Below are 26,753 nucleotides of genomic sequence, written 5' to 3'. Positions count from 1 at the left end.
TAATTAAAGCAACTTGTAAACCATTGTTTTTGATCTCTTATCTACTCATGCACATTGAAACATATGATTAAGCATGATAAATGTGCTTTTGTCCAATCAACTTTATACTTCAGCAACCTTTCTTCTACTTACCCATTACTTACCCTAACATTTTTTCTTCATTTATTTGGGTGCATTTAGACTAGCAGACCCTTATCATTCTTTTTTCTTTTATAAATTACTTGTATCTTCCAAGGGCTCAGATTAAACTGATGAGCTCCTTTTATTTTCTCTACCTATCTAATGATCTGCCAAGATTAAGTTATTTGGTCATATTTTATTCTCTAACTATAAACATAAAATTCAAAGCATGAAATAGTCAAGATTAAGCAGTTTGACTACCATGGGTTGTGGCATGTATGACAACCTGCACACAACCATTATTTAAGACGGTAAAGCGGTAAAATAGTAGTGGCATTTAGACTTGCACACTTTCATGATCTGTTTTTGTGTTTGGGGTTCATATATTTTCATTTTTTGATCTTTTCTTATTCTTTTTTTCCTTTGATATTTCGTTTAGGACATACCCTCTTTAGATTTTTTAATTTTTAACATGGAAAACATTTGCAGAAAGCAAAGTTATGTACAATATTACAAGGCTTAACCTTAGCCCATTCAAAATTATGAATCCTATCACAATAGGACTCTAACAACGACAACAAATGCAGCTTCACCCTAGAAGGTTGCAGGAGTTCCAGATTCTTCAAGCATAGCTCGAGCCATTTGTTGAACTATTTTATTCATTCTTTCCACCATTCCATTTTGTTGAGGAGTTTTGGCGATGGAGAATTGCCTTTTCATTCCATGTTGTTCACAAAATTCAAAGAATTCATCTGATATGAATTCTCCCCCTCGATCAGATCTGAGACATTTGATTTTTCAATCTGATTCATTTTCAACTAAAGCATTGAAGGCTTTAAACTTTTCCAATGCTTCATCTTTATGCTTTAGTAGACCTATCCAACACATCTTGGAAAAATCATCAATAAATAAAATAAAATATTCTTCTCCACGAGGTGACTTTTTCCTTATTGGCCCACATAAATCAGTATGGATGAATTGAAGAGGCTTACCTACTGATCCTTCTCTTTCAATGAAATGTACTCTAGTTTTCTTACCGACTTGACATGGTTTGCATATGGTATTTTATGGGATGCTGTTATCTGGAAGATCACGGACCACCTTAAGCCTGCATGCTTTTCTTATTTGAGAAGAGCTTAGATGCCCCAATCTTCTGTGCCATAAACAATTTTCATCTATTTTGCTTAGATAGCATTGTTGTTGTCCTCCTTTGAGTATGTATAAATTATTTGGATTTCTTGTACCTTTGATTACAGTCTTTCCTGTATCAATCTCACAAACCACACATCCGTTTGATAAAAATACATTTCCTTGATCACACATTTGACTGGCACTCAACAAGTTATGCTTTAAACCATCTACATACATGATATTTCCAACTTTAACCTTTCCTTTCAAGAACACAAAACCTTTACCTTTAATGACAACTAGTGTGTGATTTCCAAATGAGACATTCTTTTCTTTTTCTAAAGCATTATATGAATGAAGTTTCTCTTTATCACCTGTCATGTGTTTGGAGCATCCATTGTCGATGTACCACTGATTCTCTTATCCTTCTACATACATAGCTATGCCACATCTTTGTGATTGAGATTCCTTCTTTCTCCATATCTTGGAATTTGATGATTTTTGCTCCTTTTGAAGTGTTGGCCAAAATTTTCTCCTGCATTCAAATTCTTCATGACCAAATTTGTTACAGATCGAACATTTTGTTTCATCTTTAAGAGGAGAAAAGTTATTATAGGAACTTTTCTTGATTCTTGTTACACTCCTTTGATTTCGTGCTTCTCTAGTCATGATGGTTTTGTAAGCAACACATTGAGTAGCTTTATGCCCAAAGTTATGGCATGAAAAACATTTCCCACGATCATTGAATCTTTTGGCATTGTTTACCTGTTGGTTGAAGCTTCTACTGATATTCATCCTTGGAGTAAATTGAGTATGATTTACCTGATGAGTATTTTTAAGCTTTTTTTGACGATTAACATACTATTCACTGGTCTTTGCTGCATCAAGATAGCTTCTGGTGGAGGCTGACGGCTTCTGTGATTGAGATGATTCTTCAGTATATCCAAGACCTATCTTTATAAGAGGAGAATGTTGAACTTTGATGATTTCATTTAAAGTTTCTAATCCTTTAGAAAATCTAAGATTAAGAGATTTTGTCTTCTCAAGTTCTTTTCTTAGACCCACAATTTCACATTCTAGATTTTCATTGTGTTTTTCTCTTTCAGTGAGTTGATGTGTCAACATATCTATGATCATATTCTTTTCTTCTAAACAGATTTTGAGTTTTGTGATTTCTTCAAGAAAGTCTTCCTCTTCATCCAAAAATTCAACATTGTCATAGGCCATGAGAAGTCTATAATCTTTTCCAGTTTCATCTTCATCACTATTAGATAAACCATCACTATCTTCATGCGTATAGTAACTCCTTCTATTGACAACCTGTTTTCTATTGCCTTTTGCATATTCCTTTCCCTTTTCATATTTATCTTTATGAGGACATTTGGCAGCATAATGGCCGACTCTACCACAAGAAAAGCATTTGAATGGTAGCTTACCTCTGAATCTTCCGGAACCCCGTTGAAGCTTCTTGACAAAATTTACCTCATCTTCTTCTTCTGAAATGTATCCTGGTTCATTGTGCTCTTCCTTTTCTTTTCCTTTTGTTGAAGCTTTAAAAGAAAATTCTCTCATATCTAATGGACCTCCTTTCCTCATTTCAAAGGCAGTTAGGATTCCATGGAGTTGAGTGACAATAATAGTTTGAATATCCTATTTATCTTCTATGGCAGATACTTTTGACTCAAATTTAGAAGACAAGATCTCAAAATTTTCTCAACTAAAGTAGCTTCCTTTATCTCTTCACCCAGATTCTTCATACAATTAACAATCTCATCTACATGTAAAAGGTAACTAGCAATACTCTCATCACTATGCATCTTAAGAGTTTCATACTGAATTCTAAGAGTTTGAATCTTAGCACGTTTTACCTGGGAGTCTCCTTCGTAGCTCTGAATGATTTTGTCCCATATCTCTTTGGCTGTCTTGAGCTGCATGACTTTGAAAAATTATGATTCTGACAGACTTCCCAATAAAGTATTGGAATCTTTGGCATTGGTTTCGTATAACTTCTTACCTGCAGAGTTTGTAGGTATTACTGTTGGAAATTGATATCCTCCTTCCACAATTTCCCAAACATCGGCTCCAACCGATTGAAGATAAGCTCTGGTTCTCATTTTCCAATATACCAAGTTGCTCCCATTGAAGATTGGTGGTCTGATAGATCCCATGCCTTCATCATTATTCATCTTGAAAGATCTTCCTTCAAGCGATCAAGCTTCTTCTGAAGGACCTAGCTTTGATTCCAATTGTTGGAAATAATATTGAGAGAGGGGTGAATAAGTATTTTCTGTTCAATAATTCTTCATTTCCCAAATAGATTTATATACACTACTTCTGTGAAGTGACTTGCGTGTACACGCTACTATTATTAGAGAAACCAACATATGCCTAGAGAACTTATGATTTAGTCAATTTATCATGTGTTGAACCTTAATCAGTGCATCAGTAACTTGTTAAGCAGTGAAGTAAAAACATAATAAAACATCACACATAAGCAACACACATGAACACCGAGTTTTAATGTGGAAACCCAATGCGGGAGAAAAACCACCTACTTCTGTCGTCTCTGTCTTCTTTTAATATTAATAAAATCTGTTCACAATCTTGTACTGGTGTAGACTCATACCAGTACGCAGGCACCCACCTACAGAAGGCTACAACCTTCTCTTGTTTTCCATCTTCTACTAGAAGGGAGATACAACCCCCTAGCTCTTGTACTAGCCAATGAGTTTACTAGTACGTAGGCACCGGCCTATAGAAGGCTACGACCTTCTCTCTTCCTCCAGGGACCACATTTCATAAATTTTCAGACTAGATGCTCCTGGTACACAACAATACAAATGAAGGCCTCATTTTATCAAATTTTCATACTAGACCCATCAGAACTTTCAAACTGCATCAACCAATAATCAATTAATCTAAATAATCATATCACTGTCACCAAACTTCCTCCTACGTATATATGCTACTTCCTCTAACCAAACTTGTGTATACCTTCAAAACTACTGAAACATAGAACTTCTAAATCAAGTATGTACCAACCAGCTTATCTTGAACACCTACTATCAAATTATAGAGCTTTACATAGGCAGTATTAGAGATAACCCTTCTCACTTAGACAATCAATCAATCAGACACCAAACTCCTTATGCATTTAGTTTTACATTCAAATCTAAGAAGACATCATTGACAAACAACAGTAAAAAAGTAGAACTGATTAGATAGATCAACGATTTCAAAAGAATAGGATTTTCCTTTGTATACACTACTTGGAAGAGTAGAACCTGTGTGTATACACACTTTTACCGAGGCGAAGCAACATATAGATCTGCAAATATTAGCTCACAACTTTGCTGCTATTTTAGACTTTAGACAGACCCATATCATTACATTTAAAGAATAAAACAGGTGTATGCAATCAGATCTAGCCCAAACAATATCATATCATTCAATGATAAGTCATTTTAGGTCTCATGATATTGATCCGACATTAAAGTCAAGGTGCACAAAATATTTCAGATCACAAACATAGTCCCTGCAACATAAAATATACTTCAAATAGAAGTATCCTGAGAAACCTTTTCACTTGCACACCATGGCCTTTTGACCTTCTCTTCCTTATATAGCTTTTGGCCTTTCTCAATACCTCAAACCAAAAACCACTTAGGACCCTTGGTATTCTTGGACGGGATCTAATAGTCATTACTCCTGTCAATATTTTGGGAAAATACCATGGTATTGACCCCTGGTATTGTTTACTCTTGAATCTCCTTGATTTTCCCACATATACACGCTTTGCTTCTTGTGAAAGTGCGTGTATACGTATACACCCCTTTTGTTCTGTAAACCAGCGTGTATATGTTGTTTTGACTAAGTGGGCCTATGTATACATCTTAACCTGCTTTACACAATCCTTTTCCTTCAACTTCTTCATTCTGATCAGTAGACTTTAGTTCCATCTTCCTATTCTTCTGTACCAATGCCCTGTTACCTTTGAATAGACTTGTTACACTGTGAGTTGCCTTTGATCAAAACTAAAATTACCTGTGAGTGAGTTTCCATCAAGGACAACACTTGTATCATAATGCCAACAAGGGCATCAGGATCAACAACTACATTGAATTTTCTTGCAAGTACCGAGTTGCATGCACGTCTCGTTCACTAGTTTGGGCATGCATGACATATGCATGTGAATTCTTGGTCATGATCTATCATTGGCATGGAGGTTTGCCTGGATTGACAGTGGATTACCTAGAATTTCCATTTCCTGGATAGGCATGGTGATTGTGGGTTTACTTTCATCGTTTTTTGTTGTTGTTGGTCCTCACGTTTCCTTATCTTGGGTTGATTTATTAGTTCATGGAAGCCTTGGTTGGACAAACACTCTGGAAGCCCTGTAACAACTTGGGTTGAGTTACTAGTCCTGGAAGCCTTGGTTGGTGAAAATTCCATGTAAAAATATATAAATATCACAGATGATTGGACACGTATTCCAAGTTGAATGGTGGGGGAAACATCCTAATGGGTGTTGATTTGGTTTATTATGGCTAATGGATTTGGTAAAGGTGATGGAAATTAGGAGAAAAGGAAGGTGAAAGGTCACAGGTTGCATGTGAGGAGGAAAATGAAGGAAAATAAAGGAAAATGAAGAAAATAGAGGCCTGAGTAATAAAAAGGTTTATGAGGATTAGACAGAAAGATATTAGTTAGTGTAAGCTCTTGTCTCAATCTTTTGACAGGTTTTAGTGGAGCTCTCATTATTCTCTCTCTCTCTCATACTCTTGGAGACATAGAGATTTCTTGGAGCACTCTTGGAGGGTGTGGCATACTTGGATTCTTGGAGCAAGAAGGCAAAGGAACAATAGGAAGGATCAAGAGGGCATCGGGATCAACAACTACATCATATTTTCTTGTAGGTACCGAGTTGCATATATATTTCCTTCACTAGTTTGGGCATGCATGGTATATGCATGTGAATCCTTGGTCATGATCTGTCATTGGCATGTATGTTTGCTTGGATTGACAGTGGATTGCCTAGCCTTGCCATTTCCTGGAGAGCCATGGTGATTTTGGGTTTACTTTCATTGTTTGTTTTTGGTTGGTCCTCATGTTTCCTTAGATTGAATTGAGTTATTAGTTCTTGGAAGCCCTGGTCGGAAAAATGCTCTGGAAGCCCTGTAACAGCTTGGGTTGAGTTACTAGTCCTGGAAGCCTTGGTTGGAAAAATGATCTGGAATCCCTTGGTGGGTTGAGTTACTAGTCCTGGAAGCCTTGGTTAGACAAATTCTCTAGAAGCCCAACGATAGTTGTGCATTTAGTTACTAGTCCTAGAAGCCTTGGTTGGAACAAATTCTCTGAAAGCCCTGGAAGGCTTAGATGGAGACCAATCTAATGATGTTTTTTTGATGTCCAATTGTGAGGTGGAATCACTATTTGATGGGTTAAGGTGGATGGCCTCTGGAAGCCCTGGATGAGCTTTGATTGATGTGTTCTATGAGATCCCACATTCATACTTGGAATATGGAATGGGGATGAATGGATGAAGAGAGATTTGGCTCAGCCATTCTACATTCAGGTAGAACATGGAAGTCCAATCCCATGTTTGGATTTCACATCATCAATGAAAGGTTAGTTCTCTTTGTATTTCAATGAGTATTTTGATGGATTATATGTGGTCTATATGGTTGTACTTTCATGAGTATTTATGTTGTTATTATGCTCGTTATGTATGTGTTTTATGACAACGTCTATGTATGGATTTCACCTTGTTTTTACTTGTAATTGAATGATCAATGTATAAATGGAATGGAAGTTGATGTGTTGGGGCATCAATGCTTCTTAGCGATTCTCAGCTAAGTATGAGACCCTTATGCTTAGAATTGTTATTTACAAATGTAGTTTACATATTCGTGATATGTTTGACGAAATTCATATCATATTTAGTATGGGTCTAATCAAGGTATTAAACAAGTATTTTATTTAATATTGTCATTTCCATGTTATTTTACTGTTCTGGAGAGGTGGTTCAATTCTGGGCAGTGACCTCGGCTCTGGGCCTGAAAAAGTGGCTCAAATCCTGGGGACTAAGCATAACACTGACTAAATGAGTCTCTGGACACTAGCAGGAAAGCCTATAAGAGTGAATTTGGGTTTCTGGACACTGTCATGCCTATAACATGAGAGTGACTAAGGCTTATGTTGTCCAAAATCTTAGTGGGACCCAAGGGCAAGCTCTCTAAAGTGTTGGACTGGTTCCCAGGAGTCCTAATGTTGATGTTGAATGTATGTATGGTGTGTTTCCATCAGTTCCACTTGCCCAGTTGTGGAGTTCATACATATCAAACTCACACCGGGTATTTGATATCTTATACTATGTGTCAACCAGGGGAGTTCATCAAGGTTTACAACAGGGGGCATTGTAGGGCTTTCTACAACCAACTTCGATTTTCATTTGTGGGATGACATTTCTGACTGCAAATTAGAAGATAAGGAATTGAATTACCAGATTGCAATGATCACTAGTGTAGGAAGCTGTTGATGGTGCTGGACCCGCCAACATGTCAAGGGAATCTCCCCGGTAAGAAGTCCCAATTATACCTCAGACCGTCTAGTGTAGGAGTCCTAGCAGTGGGTCGTAAGGTAATGCCTTGACCGCGGTGTCACACAGAGGCAAGTATAATAGCTCTGTGAGCAGCAAGGGTGTGACTGATGCAGTGAGTCAAGGAAGGTGTATGAGAGGTTCGAACACTTTGAAAGGGGAAGGAGGTGAAGGTGAGTTCTAGGTTGTGAGGGATCAGTCCCAACTTGACTAAGAACACACAACACAAAGGACATGCACAGGTTCTGGCGAAGCAGTCCACTCGGATGCGCAATCACACCATACAAGGTAATATAACACGTACAACACTCACGGATCAGTCAGAGATGAGTGTGACGGTTGTTATAAAAAGCTTCAAGTGAAGGGTCTGCCTGATGTCCGACAGAGCAGTCGACACAGACGATGACATCATTAAAAACATATGCAACACATTAACAACAAGATTCATATAATTTCATGTGAATCAGTTCATACACAAGTACATAAGTTAAACAACACATATCATTAAAGCAACTAGAGAAGTCCAACTACAATAACAACATATGCATGAAAATGTGCTGGCTCTTATTATATAAATAAGTGTAAGTCACAATCATACAATACATCCATGTAAACCTGCTAGCCCCAACAGTGGAACATTACAGCCACATCCGCCTGCTCCTCCAAAGAGATGTACTAGCTCCGTGCAGTGGAGAAGCCAAGGCACGTTACAATACTATCCAAGCCTTCTTCAAAATAGTCTTAGTAGAAGCTTGGCTGACTAAAAGCCCCTACAATGAGTTATGAGGGACTATCTATAGCAAAGGGTGGGGTGACCCTTGATATCCCCCCTTTGTGACCATTCAACTACCCTCATGACTCTTCACCTACTTTATGAGTACAATGCTCGCATAACTGTGTCCAAGGACAATACTTCATCTAGTATTGCCTTCTTTAGTTCAGCTCGGGTGGACATTGTCACCAAGTCTCCTCCCTTCTTGGTCACCTGTAGTTCCCTCGCCATTCGCTCATTCTCAGCTATGAGAAAACAAACACTTGAGCTAGTGGCTTCGGAATACACTCTAGTTGCATCGGCCAACGCAATTGGATGCTTGTGCACATCAGTCATGATCACTTGCTCTTCAACTTGCGCAGGGGATGTTTGGTCATCCGGAGTCGGTACTCTTTGAGACTACACAATTCTGTGATGAGATTTGTCAAAAGAGATTTTGTGCATCTTTGCTTCCGGTTGACCATCACGGATCTTAGTGCCTCCTTGGTCATCCGAGACTTGCTAATCCTCTGGATGCATTGAAGCAGGTGAGTCGACCTCTCTTTGGTGAGGCATGATGTCAGTGTCCTGTTCCAACTCCTGCTACTCCATGTTTGCATCCAACTGTTCAAGACCCTGTTCTATCTCCTGAGAAAAGTCTTGCCCCTGCAAGGGTTCACCCTATTCATTTGATGCCAGCTATTCAGAAGAATCAACTACTTGTACGGGCGCAGCTTCATCTGTCTACACGTGATGTGCCCCTTGTTGAATCTGCTGCTGTTGCGCTTCCTTCTCTAGTTGGCACAGCTCTTGTTCTTTCCCGAGTTTCTCCCTCAGCTCGTGCAACTCCTTCTTTGCTTCTTCCATTCTCTTCTTATCCCTCTGCCTTCGCGCGATTCTCTTGTCACGATGCTATCTCTTCTATTGAATAGTTATAGCCGCTTGTTCTACAAGTGGATCTGCTCGAAACTTGTAGCTTTGTTCCTCCTCCATGCGGTCGACAATCTTTCTCTTCCCTTTGTTGCACACAGGTATGCTTGGCTCTGTTGCTTTTGCTGTTGCTGCTACTATTGGTGTTCTCCGTGATGCTGCTTCATGCTGTTGTGCTAACCACTCTACGGCGAAACCGACCTGTTCATTGGGTCTAGAGGAATTGAAGCAATACCTCCATGAGTCCTCCTTGGCCCAATGACATGCCCCATGGATCCAATTGAACTGAACTCTCATGTAGTGATCCTTCACAATGCAATGTGGGTCATACAGGTTGAAGCTTCATAGGTCAGACAGGTACTTCTTCATCTGTTCAGACTCGACATCTGCTTTCTTGATGCTTCGGATCTTGTATAACCCAATCCACAATGGAAGAGTGGGCCAAGGTGCCTTCTTCTTCCACTGTAGCCTAGTTGTTAATCCTGCTAAGATATGATACGCTACTTCCTGCACGACAATCATGTCCAACGCGAATTTTGGCAGAACATGCAGAGGATTCTTCGCACTGAACACTCGGATGAATGTGTCGTCCGATGAGGAATACCAATCTGCAATGTCTAACAATTCCTTCATTGCTTCTTCTAACATGCAGGGTGGATCCTCTTCGAATATCAACCTGTACACTGGGGTGACAAGATGGTCGGACAACCGTATGATCACTCTTCTGAAACTGCACTCAGACAATAACTTGAAATACATGCTCACAACAGTCTTCGTTGGAGACCGTGCCCACTTTAAGCCTCAGAACTCATATCGGGCACAGATTACATCTAGAATATAGGAAGACATGTAAATCTTTGCATGCATGCCTTTGGGTGATTCCCAACCCTTCGTGACTTGCTCCTTCAACTGATGAGCGAGTATGGCAGACCAGTTGCATGGTCTTCCTTCTCTATGCAGTTGGTCCAGCACGACCACCCAACTCTAAGGGAAGGTCTCAGTGCTTACTTGGCCACTTAGTCGGCATGTGAATATGACCAAGTATTGGTATGCCTTCCTCAATATATTCGTCTTATAGATCTGATTGGGGGTCATCCTGAAACGAGCTAGCTCCTTTACCCAATGCTTCAGAATGTCTCTAGAGTGGCCTATGCTATTGGGCAAGCTAAACGGGGGAGTCATGACAATCATGGTCTTGGTCATCTGATACATCTCATTGTAATCTCGTGCCAAGAAGGTTGCAAGCTACATCCCACTGACACTACTCAAGGTCATCATCTCGGGTTCAGTGTGAGAGACAATCTAGTGAATCATATCCACGCATGGGTACACGGGGTATCTTCATGCAATCTGGTACAAGCCGGACTTATGAATGTTCACAAACACCTGACGGACTTTAAGTTCTTCCCCAAAAGTACATGCGAATGTTTCATTCACCTCTTTCCACTTCAGTTTGATGTCCTTGTCAAGATACAACTTTGTATCTTCATAGATTGGCATACCAGAGGACACCTACTCAGCTGCCATACCATCAGTGTCATGAGATCCTGTTTTCTTGGAAGCCATTGAGACAGATGAACACCTAAAATATCTGGAAACAAGCAGCATGCATGGCAAGAAATATGTCAGTGAAAACAAAGAAAATTTGGGGAAGGACACAGCACATACCTGGGAAACTGATGAGCAAGATTGCACAAATTTCACTGGGAGGCTGAGTGACTGGTGGCCGAACTACACAAAAGGAAATTTTGGCTATCTGGGAGGCTGGACTGGTTATTGGATATGCGAAATGCGCAATCCAGTTGGGTAGCTGGCTGCTGGGATTGCCCAATGCACAATTCCAGCTAGGAAGGACTACTGGCCCAGGGACAGATTTGCGCAATTTCCTGGGCCAAGAAACCACTATCCTCCAGGAATGTGAAAAACGGTCTAGGAGGCCAGTGCTGGGCTAGAATGCGCAAATCTGGAGAGGAAGGTGAGCCTTCCTTCCCCAGATTGTGCAATGCAGTCTTGATGAAGGCAGAGACCGGGCCAAAGTTGGCCCGACTCGCCAACATGCAACTGAAAGCAAGTAAGTCTATGAAATGCATGGCGACACTAAGTGATAGTAGAAGGGCTTAACAATGCATGAAAAACATGAATGGGAGATTTAACAAACAGATCAACATGCATGTGGGTGAGGCCATTCGCCGGTTGGGCAAATGTCTGTGCAAAACAATTTCATGCATGCGACAACAATGAGATAGCAACGAAAATTGAAACAGAGCTAGGAGCCTAGGACAAGCTAGAATATGTGTAAACAACAAAATGAATTCAAAGAAATCAAGAAAACAACACTCACGCAAGCAAATACACAAAAAGTGACAGAAGTGCTGAAAAAGACAAGTTGAGGCCACTTACCTGTGAATAGATGAGTCGGACGTGTCAAAGAGTCCTGGATGAGCTGTGGGATGTCAGAGCTCCAAGATCGATGTGAATGAATGAGCTCTAATGCGTCAAATAAATAAGTTTGGTCTCATGATGCACATGCCACAAATCTAGGAAAAAGCGACACTTGGAGGGAAACTTCTAAAAAAACTTTGCATGTAACCCTCGGCTGCTAAAAATAGTCCCCTAAATCATGGGATGCCCTTTTCATGTTGACTCTTGCTATTCCGAGAAGAGCAATTCATGCATGCATGCATGTCAAGTTTCGTCGATCCCGGGTGGAACTGGTCAACTGGACCCCTCATGCATGCGAGTGCCCAACTCCTCGGGAAAAATGCGCATTCCTGGCTTGGAGCTGGGCTGAATTCCCAAGGGGATTGCACAATTTCTGGGTAGAGCAACTGACTGCTACCCACATTTGCGCAAATCCTTTGCTGAATAGCCTTCTGCTGGGAAAAATTGCGCAAATCCTGCTGGGAGGATTGGCTGGCATGATTGCACAATCCTGGATCCCAGTAGGCTATCAGAGAGGATTGCGCAATTCCTAGAGGGAAGGTTGGTTTCCCTCTAGGAATGTGCAATTTTCAAGGTGAAGCTGCTCAGCTTGCAGCTGGACCAGGTCCGGGTAAGCAGCTTGTCAAGGGAATGGATCGACTGTGATCGATAGGCTGCCTTCAAGCGAGGAAAACATTGAAGCTTGAGTACTCGAAAAAGAAAGACAAAGTTTTGTGTAAGGTTGGTAGGGAGGCTCCAAAACAGGCTAAGGAAAAATTTTGGAGGGTGGTTGTAGCCGCTACAACACTTGGCAACACACTGGTAGAACTCTAGCTCTCTGCATAGACCTTGTTCGTGAAAAGCAAGTCTAACACCTCTAGAAGTATTGTTCAGTTCTTAGCTCATCTTGGTTTCACACTAACTTGATTGTAAGATATAGCATCTGCCAAGCCCTTGGTCGATTGACACACATTCCAAGCCAAGGAAACATAGTTGTTTCAATTGGGGTTGAGGGGTATATAGGTTCACAAGAATTATAGTTGTCAGAGTCTTAGTTTCATCTCTCGTGTTGCTCCACTACCAGTAGGCCTGGACAGTACCCTGGTGGAGTCACATAGGAACACAAGCATGGCTCCACTGCCAGCAAGCCTGGTCAGTACCTCCGTGGAGTTACTTGCATCACCTCCCTGTGCAGGAAGCCTTTCTATTCTTTTGCCTTTTTTATTTTTCATTTTGATTTTTTTTACTTTTCATTTTTCATTTTCACTGTGCATAACACTTATTCATTTCAGAGGCGAAAGAGGGATCCCGAATTATTGAGAGCAAAGGAGGTTGTTCCAGTAGAGAATTAGTTTATTATATCTCTGACGTGCCTGTTGAGGTTTTCCCCCTCACCTTAATCTACTTGACTGAGCTAACAAGGGTTAACCCAAAAACAATCAACTAGAGAAGGTGACACTAGTTAGTGCACAAGCATTGTGTTTACACCAAGGTTCACTTCGAAGAGTACACATTTTCCTTCGACATATCATGGACTAAGAGTAACAAGTTCATCATACAGAGGCAAGATGACAGATAGCCAACTAGCGATAGCTGTACAAACACTCTTTTACTTTACCTAACTCATTTCATGAGTCACACATGGGTTCATGCGAACTAACCTATGAATGAAACAAGCGAATGAAATAATAACAAAACTAAGCAAAAGCAGAAGCAAAAGTGAAATAAAAGCAAGCAAACAATCAAGCAAACAAAGCATGTAAACAAACAAGCATGCAAGAAAACAACTGAAAGAAAACACTACTCCTACTCCTACACTAACGGTACATGAGCCTGATCATGTGAAGTGATACTTCCAATGTAGCCATCGGTGGATTGGTAGACCCATGTTGGTGAAGGCTTGGTCCGTGAGAAACCCAATGGTGCGAACCAGCAAGCAAGAAAGATATAACAATGAAGACAACCACACTTCATGTTTCAAAGTGCCCACATGACATAAGTGAGTGCAAGTGCATGACGGACAGTCCGTGGACTTCTCATGGTGTTGTGTGACACTACGTGAAACTTTCAAGCATAATCACACTCTTGATTGTGATATCCAAGCAGACGAAAGAAACAAAGACATCTTGCATCATGAACGAGTTCTTTCAATGTAAGTCTCCTCCAAAGCATGAGTAATGGGATCATGCAGTTTGAGTGGAGGAAGTGTGATCTATGTGTGAGATGGATCTTCAATGCATACAGATGAGTGATGAGGAGCCTTGGGTGATTGAACAATTTCATGATCGGAAGTGAGACTAACCTCAAGAGAGCGAGGGCCTGACATAACCATCAGCTTGGGCTGAAGTGCCTCGACAGTCTTGGGTGTCTCAACTTCATCATCAGGTAGATCAACATACACTGGTGGCTTCAAAAGATCAACTGCATTAGATTCATGATCGTGATCAAAATTGGAAGCAAATGGATCACGACCACCATGATAAGAAAAATCAATGAAGTTTTCGGCATCCTCATGATTAGATGAATCGAACAGAGGGGTAGATGAAAAGAGAAATGAACTCGTCATCTGTGTTTCTACAAAACACAAATGAAGGATCAAGTGGATCTTCAACGAATAACTTATCCTCTCCATTTTCGAATGATGGACTAACATCCGGTGAGTCCTGCAAGTGATCAACAATGGGTGCATCCTTGGATGAAGACACACATGCAAAATCATGGATGGCAGGTTCACCAAAGAGGCTAGGAAAGAAAAGATGGGGCTCGGATGGAAGGGAGTCATCCTTCACTGAGTGTTGATGTTCAAGCTCCCACTCATACTCTTCATGAATAACAGTGCATGTTGGTTGTGCAACACCAACTCCGATAGTGGGTTGTTCCTCATTCACAACAAGTGAAGAGTCCGAAGTGGACAAACACAAGACAACATCATCTGGAGGAACACCTGAGTGCAAAGAAAGAGGTCGAAGAAAAGAATGCACATGGAAACTCAAAGGACTCACAACCAAATCTGCGTGAAAATGGAGTGGAGTGATGTTGGGATTGTGTGAAGGATGAACAAGTGTGCAAACATGATCCTCAACATCACTGAGTGATGGTGGAACTATTGAATGAGAGGGAGGCGGACAGTCCATTGAGACAGTGCCTGCTCCCACATGATATTGCGTAGTTCCATCAACAAAGAAGGTTGAGCGAGGCTTGACATCAAGCTCCCTCTTGGTATGAGCATATTTCTTAAGGGAGTACTCAAACCGATCCCATAGATAAGCGAACTTCATCTGGCTCCTCGGAGCTTGAAACTGTAAGTCACAGAAGCGCTGCCAAAAATCAACAACGAATTCATGTGGAGCCCTTCGTTACTGTAACAATTTCCGGTCAAGATGGTTTGGATCAAAATGATAGAACATGTCTTCAATAAGATTACATAATTGCTAAAATGAGTGCACGGTGTCAGCTGGTAGTTTGAGCACCCAACAAAACGGAGATTCGCAAAGTGTGAATGTAAGCAGCAAACCGGCCTATTCATCAGTAAACTCATCTTCCAATAAATAATGGAAAGAAAGTTATGTAAGTGCTCAGGCCAGGCCACTTCCCCTTCACCATGATACATGTGAGTGGAAAAGAGATAAAAAGTCTTCCCCGAGATAGAGACATCTTCACGATTTGAAAAACACCTCAGGGGAAGAAGAATGCAAGACTACATGAAAGATATGCAAAGGTTCAAAACTAGATGAGAGGACTCTGCTTGTCATCACGCCCTCCTTCTAGTGTCGGAAATGTTGACGATGCTGGACCCACCAACATGTCAAGGGGATCTCCCCAGTGAGAAGTCCCAATTATACCTCAGACCATTTGGTGTAGGAGTCCTAGTAGTGGGTTGTAAGGTAATTCTTTGATCGAGGTGTCGCACAGAGGCATGTATAATAACTCTGTCAGCAGCAAGGGTGTGACTGATGTAGTGAGTCAAGGAAGGTGTATGAGAGGTTTGAACACTTCGAAAGGGGAAGGAGGTTAAGGTGAGTTCGAGGTTGAAAGGGAGCAGTCACAACTCGGCTAGGAACACACAACACAAAAGACATGCACAGCCTCCGACGGAGTAGTCCACTCGGATGCGGCAATCACATCATACAAGGTAAGATAACACATACAACACTCATGGATCAGTCCGAGATGAGTATGATGGTTGTTATAGCAAGGTTTAAGTGAAAGGTCTGTCTAATGTCTGACAGAGTAGTCGACACGGACGGTGACAACATTAACAACATATGCAACACATTAACAACACGATTCATATAATTTCATGTGAATCAGTTCAAGTAAGTAAGTTAAACAACACATATCATTAAAGCAACCGGAGTTGTCGAACTACAATAACAACATATGCATGAAAATGTGCTAGCTCTTATTATATAAAGAAGTGTAAGGTACAATCATACAATACATCCATGTAAACATGCTAGCCCCAACAGTGGAATGTTATAGCCACATCTGCTTGCTCCTCCAAAGAGATGTACTAGCTCCGTGCAGTGGAGAAGCCAAGGCACGTTACAATATTGTCCAAGCCTTCTTCAAAATAGTCTTAGTAGAAGCTTGGCTGACCAAAAGCCCCTATAATAAGTTATGAGGGACTATTTATAGCAAAGGGTGTTGTGACCCTTGACATTCCCCGTTTGTGACCATTAAACTACCCTCATGAATCTTCACCTACTCTATGACTGTTACATCCACTCTTGACATTTGACTTACACTTGACATGATTCAACATTACAATGTACATGTACCCATGTGAACAATGGCTTGGACAAGCCAAACTAGACATCATTCAGATTTAGACAACCATAGAAGTCCAATTGGTAGACATCCTCATGCTGATTGACAGTGACATATTGATGCTAAGGTTGGTAGTCCTTGAGAGTGTTCGTGTGTTCTGCTGTGACATCCGTCTGAAACCTAAACCTTGCCTCCATAGCATCTGGGTACATTGCTCGGGCTCCTCTATCCAATCCGTCTGTGAGCATGCGAATAATTATCTTTAGTGTGGACGGACCAGCAACGTACTCGCACATGATGTCTGCACTGATAGGCAATTCTAGGCTGGTGGCGGTGTGCATCAGCTCGTCGAAGTACGAGTCAAGCTCCTGTTGGACCTGCTTCTTGGTCTTCGCCTAGGTGAGGGTCCTAAGTGATGGGATCGCATGAGTGTGCACTATAACCTCCATTCTTTTGAATACTTGTGCATGGGAAGCCTCTATGCTAGTGATGAGTTGCAGTAGATCTTCACAGTTCTGGATCTAACTCTGGATACGTTATTGTAGTTCGACCGCATTGGCCTTCATCATCTTTGGCAGGTGAAGTGGGGCTCCCTTGTACTTCATCGTCCATGCTCGCATGTTATCAACAATAGTATGTATGTTCTTCAAGATGCGTACTCTTCTTGCACATTGCTGCTGCCATCTGTGGAGATGAGCGACTGCTTGATGCACGATTCCAAAATTGGAGTACAATGTTCGCATAATTGTGTCGAAGGACAATACTTCATATAGTATTGCCTTCTTCAGTTCAGCTCGGGCGGACATTGTCACCACGTTTCCTCCCTGCTTGGTCACCTGTGGTTCCTTCACCATTCACTCATTCTCAACTATGAGAAAATGAACACTTGAGCTAGTGGCTTTGATATACACTCTAGTTGCATCATCATCCAATGATCCTTCACAACACAACGTGGGTCATACGAGTTGAAGCTTCGGAGGTCAAACAGGTACTTCTTCATCTATTCAACCTCGACATTTGCTTGCTTGATGCTCCGGATGTCGTATAACCCAATCCACAATGGAAGAGTGGGCCAAGGTTCCTTCCTCTTCCACTGTAGCCTAGTTGTTAATCCTGATAAGATATGATACGCTACTTCCTGCCTTACAAGCACGTCCAATGCAAAATTTGGCAGAACATGCGAAGGCTTCTCCACACTGAACACTCGGATGAATGTGTTGTTCGGTGAGGCATATCAATCTACAATGCCTAATAATGCTTTCATCTCTTCTTGTGACATGCAAGGTGGATGATGTTCGAACATCAACTTGTACACTGGGGTGAAAAGATGGTCAGATAGCCATATGATCACTCCTCTGAAGCTGCACTCGGACAATAACTTGAAATACGTGCTCACAACAGTCCTCGTCAGTGACCATGCCCACTCTAATCTCGGGAACTCATGTCGGGCACATACTGCATCTAGAATGTAGGTGGGCATGTAAATCTCTACATGCATGCCTTCGGGTGACTGCTGAGTCTTCATGACTTGCTCCTTCAGCTGATGACCCAGTATGCTAGACCAATTGCATGGTCTTCATTCTCTAACCAGTTGGTCCAGCATGACCCCCCAACTCTAAAGGAAGGTCTCAGTGCTCGCTTGGCCACTCAATCAGCATGCGAATATGACCAAGTATTTGTATGTCTTCCTCAATATCTTCATCTTATAGATCTGATTGGGGGTCATCCTGAAACGAGCTGGATCCTTTACCCAATCCTTCAGAATGTCTCTAGAGTGGCCTCTGCTATTGGGCAAGCTGAACGAGGGAGTCATGACAGTCATGGGCTTCGTCAGCTGATACATATCATTGTAATCTCGTGCCTAGAAGGTTGCAAGCTTTGTCCCATTGACACATCTCAACGTCATCATCTTGGGGTCAGTATGAGAGATGATACAATGAATCATGTTGGCGCATGGGAACGTAGGGTATCTGCAAGAAATCTGGTACAAGCCAGACTAATGAATGTTCACATACACCTGACAGTCTTCAAGGTCTTCCCCAAAAGTACCTACTAATGTTTCATTCACCTCTTGCCACTTCAGTGTGATGTCCTTGTCAAGATATAACTTCATATCTTCATAGATTTGTAAACCAGATGACACTTGCTCAGCTGCTGCTCCAACTGCCATAGCATCAGTGTCCTAAGATCTTTTTTTATTGGAAACCATTGAGACAGATGAACACCTAAAAGATCTAGAAATAAGCAACATACATGGCAAGAAATCTGATAGTGAAAAAAAATAAAATCTGGGGAGGGACATAACACATACCTGGAAAACTGATGAGAAAGATTGCGCAAATTTCACTAGGAGGCTGAGTGATTGGCTGCCAGAACTGCATGCAAGGCAGTTTGGGCTATCTGGGAGGCTGGACTGACTACTAGATCTGTGAAATGCACAATCCAGTTGGGCAGATGGTTGCTAGGAGTGCATAATGCATAATTCCATCTAGGAAGGACTGCTGGCCCAGGGACAGATTTACGCAATTTCCTGGGCCAAGCAACCACTGTCCTCTAGGAATGTGAAAAACAGTCCAGGAGGCCAGTGCTGGGCCAGAATGCACAAATCTTGAGAGGAAGGTGAGCCTTCCTTCCCCAGATTGTGCAATGCAGCCTTGGTGAAGTGTTGTTGGGAAAAGTATCCAATACGGAATGACCCTATCCCACTCTAAGGGTGATAGTACCTCAGCAACAACCGAATGCAAAGCTATTCAAGATTACTTCTTTATGAGATGTAAGAGAGGGGAGAAAGAGGTCCACTAACCGTTGTCTTCCGCTAATGTTTGATCCAATCTTCTCTCCTTGCTGTTTGCTCCCAGCTCCTTGCTCTTTCACTGGCCCAGCTACACAAAGATCCTGCAAAAGCACAAGAAAGGGAAACTACAAGAAGCATACATCCATAATTGATTCAAGGATTAGAATAAATCAAATATACAAGCATCAATACGCCACAGAGACACATGCATATAGAAGAACCTCAAATGCTTTATTAATGGAAGAAGTAAAGTTCTGAGAGTGTTACAACCATAAGAGGCCCAATCCAGCAACACCTCCCAGTAGAAAGAAATCTCCTCTTCACCTCCTTCAAAGCAATCACCCAATAGTTCTATACTCAAACCAACAGCACTTCCTTACATTCACAAGATTCCAGCCTCCTTAGACCTCATGAGAGAGCTCTATATATAGGAGTTTTGGAGAAAGGATGAGTCAGCTTGAGGTTGGCATGAGGCTGACTAGTGTCCTCTCCCACTTCAGTTATTCTTCAGTTCTTGAGTCCACTTGGAGTTTCTTGCTTCCACTTGGAGGTCTAGATCCTCTTACTCATCACAAGGCGAATTCCTTGATCCAAGTGTCATTTTGGAAGCTTCCTGGGCATTTGACACCTTGCAGAATGACTGTGCCACTTGGCCAATCTCGCCCAGCGCAGGTAGCCTTCATTAGAGTTGACATTCAGCACAGGTACAGAGTGGAGCAGTTGACATTCAGCGCAGATGCTCAGTGGAGCAGTTGACATGATCCAGAATTAGCTTGTTTTTGAGTGTTTTCAGGTGGAGAACTGATTTTTAGTGCTGTGGTTTGCTGACCTTGTTCCTCTAGGGGTAGGAACAACATGTTTAGGGACTTTGGATCCCTTAGATTATCGACATTTCATGCTTCATGCTGTAAGACACAAAAATGTCTATAACAGTTGCCCCCTAAAGTATGAGGTCGTTTATCGGGTGAAATGCTTTATCAAGAGGATCCGAAGTTCATTCAATCGCTGAGAGGTGCCCTGTAATAAAATACAATACAATACATTATTTTTCATTCTGCTTTCATGATCTAGCTGAGGCGGGCATTCCCATGCTCAGCTTTATAAATTCATTTTGGTACATAGAACAGACGATCGTCTGATGGTAGACTGATAATTCTCTGCTGAAATTATCATCCTTTGAGTAGGATGTCATTTGCTGCAATGATGTACATATCAAATGTCTTTATATCCTGAATATATATTGCAGCCCGGATGGATGAAACTAGATCCGGGGTCTTCAAACTCGTTCGATCTTCACTCTAAGTACAAGTCGATCCATGTGAGAATTGCGCTGAAGTCGAACATGGAAAGACATCGCTTGATTACCGGTCAATAATGTAAACCGTTAACAAGCGCGAGAGGAATCACCAATAATGACAATGACCCTCAAGGTACTGCAGTACAATTCACGTGGTGTGAAAAAAGGACTTGGCGTCGAACACCACGCAAAATCTTCTGGTCGAAGGTCATTGACGTATACCTATCGCCGGAAGTGAGAAACTTGCCATTGAGGCATGCAAGCTTCAAAGTACTGGGGGGTTTGTTCCTAGATCAACTTCTTGGATAATGAGCTGAAGTCGACAAGAAGCGATCCGTCAAAGGAGGGCCTTAATGAATCCCACATCAGTGACACAGAACAGAGCTAATGATTTTAGTGGAGATGAAAAACAATCTGTGAAATATGATTCAGGGTGGCGATCATGGGTGGATGAAGGATAATGTATGGCAGTGGATGGGACACGGTTGACTCTTTCTGAACAACATCTCTTGAACATATAACGACACTGATGTGATGGATCGGTAGCATTACCCCAAATTTGGATGGTTTGGCAAGGACCATGGTGATGAGACCGGTGTATGAAACAACCCAACCCGATGTGATACGGAGGACAAAGTGTCATGTTCAAGAGTGACTTGCTACCATTAAAGCTTTGAGGTTCTCCCAATTTTTCCCCAGTCATTTCTGACCAGTACCTCTTTATTTTTGTCAAGCTTGAGGAGGATAACATATGCTTGTTCTATAACCTGCCCTTCGGGCAAGCCCATCGCTATGTTTTAACGAGCTTAGCGATAGGGAAACTCGTTCTCGTCTAAAGACAAGTTTGTCGCTATTTAATCATTTTAACGAGTCTAACGACAAGGAAAACTCGGTCCTTTTCAATTTTAGAGAGTCTGAAAAGGTACAGAAAGTTAACTCCAAAATTCCTTTTTCGTCATCTAATCCCTTAAGTTCGAAAAAGTATAAAACAATACAGAAGGGATGAGTTTTCGATAACTTTAACGAGCCGAATAAAACAAGCGCTCGACCTTTTTGTGTAATAATCCCTCCGGTCCAAAAAGATTAAAATCTAGAGGAGGGATAACTCTTCCGGTCAATTTAACGAGCTGGAAGGCCAAAACTCGGCAAATTTTTCATATTTTACGAGTCAGATGAAAAGAGCTCAAAGAAGACTCGTCTTTTGAGGAACGAGTGATAAACAGGGATAGCAGCAGATTCCAGGTACAGGTTGGAATTTTCCAATCACGGCAGTGTCACAAGGATGGCTAGGTGAAATCACTCTTCGCAGCTGTTCCTCAAAATAGGTAAACAATCATATGGAGGTGAACGATTGGCCAAATGGAATGGAGGTGGCGGGTGCAAACACGACCAAGGCTTTTTATGGCTAATAATTTTACGATCACAAATGGTTATTTACCGGTACTGGGTTCATTTTTAAAAGAGCTTGAATGCGCCAAAACACTGCTCAATCTTATGTTTATTTTTTAACGAGCATGAACTATGTGCTAAAACTACTCAGATCTCGCTTTTCTACTTTTTAACGAGCATAAATTCCGCGGTAAAACTGCTCGATCTTATGTTTATTTTTTAACGAGCATGAACTATGTGCTAAAACTGCTCGGATCTCGCTTTTCTATTTTTTAACGAGCATAAATTCCGCGGTAAAACTGCTCGATATACCAGTCATAAGATAAGAAATGTCTCCTGTGAGATCTCTATTTTTTATAGAGCTTCATCTTCACTAAGCTTTGCTCCCTCTCATCCTTTCTTTATGCAAGTTCGGAAACGGCTAATCCCAAAAATAGATAAATAACCGCTCCTAGCTTGCACTCCAAAAGGTTTGCATGCCCCCAGGTATAAAGTATAATTTCAAGGCTACCCCTACTTATCCGATAAAACATTTGTTTTAAAGGGTGAGGCTTGCCTCTTCCTGGTCACCCAAAGATTGTTTTGTTAACACCATCAAACGAAAACATTTCCTCGGCACTATCTACCGAAGTAGACAATGATGAATGACTGTTGTCAAACAAGTAACCTTATCAAAAGAATCTTGTTCTAGAACAACCCCTCTTCCATCCACGGACGAGGTACGGACTAGTCATATTCCTTCGCGGAAATTCTACTTTATACCCAAGGTTCCTTCTGCCCGAAGCAGACCAGGATGCATGCCCCCTGGGTTCCAGTCCCATCTTTCCGAATCACTCGCACTCATCGGGAAGGAGGACTGGGGGTGGAGACATTTCTCGGGTGAAAAGACCATTGAGGGTTGGTATGTGACTATTTGCGATGCGTGATCCCGGAAATGAAAGTTGGTCTATGAGCTTGACCATTCTTCCTTCGTGTGGAAAACACATTACTCTAAAGAGTGAGGAGACTATAGCTCCCATGCAATATATATAGTCTTGTCCAAGGAGTAGGTTATAATCCAAGGGTCCTTGAACGACCATCACGTTCATCTGAACGGTCTTCCCTTTCAATGTAACAGGTACATTGGGGAGGATCCCTAATGGTTGACTGGTTCCTTTATCAAAACCCGAGAGATTTCTTATCTCAGGTAAAAGCTCCGGGGAACCCAGTGCTTTCCAAGCAATAGAGGAAAGGATACTCACAGATGCCCCTTCATCAATGATAGTTCCAGCCATTACCATTCTATAAATTTGGACTATGATTCTGAATGGTATACTGACTGGTAACCGGGGTCTGCCTAGTTGGTTCCAATCAAAGGACACAACCAGGTTGCTTGGTGGTGGGACCGAATACACGGCCAGATATGACCTTGACGATGTTCCTTCCTGCGATAAAGGAATGGGCGCATTGCCCTGATGCTCATCAGAGTTGGTGTTGATGAAAAGAATCTGGATGGTGTCCTCCTTATTCTCTTCAGTGAGGGTGTCATTTGAAGATGAATCTTCAGTGACGGTGTCATTTGAGGATGAAACCTCTGAAGGAAGAACCGAGTCAACTGCCGTATCGACCTTTAGACTTTCGTCTGGTCTGGATTCAGTAGGTTCATTTTCAATGACTGACGCTTCAGCTGACCACTTGAGTGGGCCAGCTGTATTTTCAACCAGCGAAGGACTTGGCACGAGTTTTTTGTATCCAGGAGGAAGTCTCAACGGTGAAACCGGGTGATCTTCCAAAACTCTCTTCGCTTCGTCTAAGAAGGGACAACGGTGGATGGCGTGATCGCCTTCACACAGTCTGCAGGGGGATCTTGCTCCCCCTCTTTGTCTTGAACCTTCACTTTCGCTGGTTGACGGTAAGCAATCAACATGGCTATCAGAGGTTGATGCCCCCGAATTGTGCAAACGAGGGGACCAGTCCCTTAGTATCCGGGGAATACAGGGACAATCTCTATGGAAGTGGTCTCCTTTACATATGACACATGGCGATTTAGGCCCGGTCTGTGCTGTGTGTGGATTTTTGTCAGATGTCTTTTGCTTGCCCCTAGTCGCCTTAGGCTCCTTCTTCTTCTTCTCCTTCTTCTCCATGTGAGCTTGGCTTTTGCCGGCTCTACCTTGCGAAGATGAAGGATTAGAGGAAGAGTTATAGGAAGTAGAAGGCTGGTGGGCAGCTCTAGACTGATCTAACTGTTGACTCGACTGTTCAGGAACCATGGTGTTCTGAACTACATTGGTTGAGAATAGCCAGATAGGCAGGCCAATTGTCAGTCCTGGAAGCGACAATGTGGCCATGTGGGGCGCACCAACTTCTCCCCAAGAGGAGAAAGGACTAGGATTTCCATCATGTGGAATTCCTTGGTTGGGGCGTTCCATGTTCTCAACCTAAGATCAACGCGGGAATAGGAGGTGATTATGTTCCGTTTAAAATAAATTTTATAACGACGCTTTAGACACAACTTGCTTTTTCACTTTTTAAGAGTCGAGAAAAAGCTAAAGATGACTCTAGTCTCCTTCGATGTTTTAACGAGCCCGAAGTGACAAATGCTCGGATGGACTTTTTCAGTTATAGAGTTTGAAAAAGGCCAAAAGAAACTGCTCTGGAGTTCTAGGCAGAGGGTGTGCCAAACTTTTCGCAAAACCACAGAATACGTTTTACGGTATGAGTGGTCGATCTTCGTGAATGCTGTGTTCACTTCATTGCGATCAGTAGGGCGGCCGACACGGTTTCCTATTGGATAAAGGCTTTGTTCCTATAGGGGTCTCCCAATATATACGCGACGGTACGTGGGAGCACAAGTCCGTATTGATACTTATCGCTTCACCGTGGAGGAATCACCCAACCACTCAACGCTAAGATATCACGTTTAACGACGCCGGAACACGTCTCTAGCTTAGACCTCTATGTGTTTGCGTTATGTTTCAATGCGTTGTTATGTAAATTCAATTTATTTTAAGGTTGATCTTGTTTAGCAGTTTGCCTTTATGGATCACCACGAGATGTATGATAACACTCCTAAATGCAGTCTAAGATGATAAGCAAGCTTTTCAATCTTTCAACTTTGAAAATCTTAACTACTGAGGGAAAAGAAAGATAACATCTTTTCACACAGATCATAGAGCACACACTAATGCACTTTTTCCTAAATCAACATGCAAACTGTCATAATGCACATGCACAATGCAAGTATTTCTTTTCTCTTTCTTAATGTTTGTGCGACACAAAAAGAAAGTTGTTGTATAACTTTGAATTCAATTTCAAGTGAAAGCAAACAAGCTTGTCCAAAATCAAAAGACACCTTAATATTTACTTGTTTCGACACTAGAAATGCATAAACTCAAACCAAATGATGAAAGCAAAAGCCCAATCAGCTATGAACAACAAACAAACTAACTCTTAAGATCAAAACGACACTTTATCACAGGTCTAGATCTAAGAGGTCACAACAAGACTAGTTCACTTTCGTTATGGGAAACTGTAAATGATACAGGAAATACACAAAGAACAAACATAGTTTCTTTATACAACCGAGGCGGAATAGTGGCAAGGAAAGTTGGTTTTAGATAGGCACATTGACTGGTAACAGGCAGCAAAAAACAAGAGTGAAAACAGGGCAAGAAACAACAGGAAACCCCAGTAGCACTAGGCAAGACTGGTCCAGCGTAGGTGGAACATAGGCAGTTTGACCTTCAGCGCAGGTAGCCCCTTCGGGAATAGCGCTGAAATGCAGACAGCCTTCACACAGCCTGCACTGAAGAACGAAACTTTCGTTTCTCTTGGTTTCCGGGTCACAGATTGCTCAAAAATTCAGAGTTTTTGGCCAAATCAGAAGCTATCAGTCAAGGACACACTAAGGGATGACAAGGAGGATGAAAAGCTATCACTAAGAGCTTATCAGAGTCCTTGTGGATCAGCTCTTCAAATCATAAACATGCCCAAAAACTGAGCTAGAGTAGCTGCCCTCTACTTTGCATTTGAAAGATCCAAATGCAGTTCGATTCGGTACTCCCTTTGTTTATGAAATGAATAGCAAAAACACAAACAACCAACAAGATACGATCCCCAGTGGAGTCGCCAATTTGTTGTTGGGAAAAGTATCCAATACGGAATGACCCTATCCCACTCTAAGGGTGATAGTACCTCAGCAACAACCGAATGCAAAGCTATTCAAGATTACTTCTTTATGAGATGTAAGAGAGGGGAGAAAGAGGTCCACTAACCGTTGTCTTCCGCTAATGTTTGATCCAATCTTCTCTCCTTGCTGTTTGCTCCCAGCTCCTTGCTCTTTCACTGGCCCAGCTACACAAAGATCCTGCAAAAGCACAAGAAAGGGAAACTACAAGAAGCATACATCCATAATTGATTCAAGGATTAGAATAAATCAAATATACAAGCATCAATACGCCACAGAGACACATGCATATAGAAGAACCTCAAATGCTTTATTAATGGAAGAAGTAAAGTTCTGAGAGTGTTACAACCATAAGAGGCCCAATCCAGCAACACCTCCCAGCAGAAAGAA

This window comes from Pinus tabuliformis, chromosome 1_2, assembly GCF_031772625.1.
Source record: "Pinus tabuliformis cultivar Carrire ecotype Pingquan chromosome 1_2, CPIR1, whole genome shotgun sequence".
NCBI classification, from domain to species: domain Eukaryota; kingdom Viridiplantae; phylum Streptophyta; class Pinopsida; order Pinales; family Pinaceae; genus Pinus; species Pinus tabuliformis.
This window is presented reverse-complemented; position numbering follows the sequence as displayed.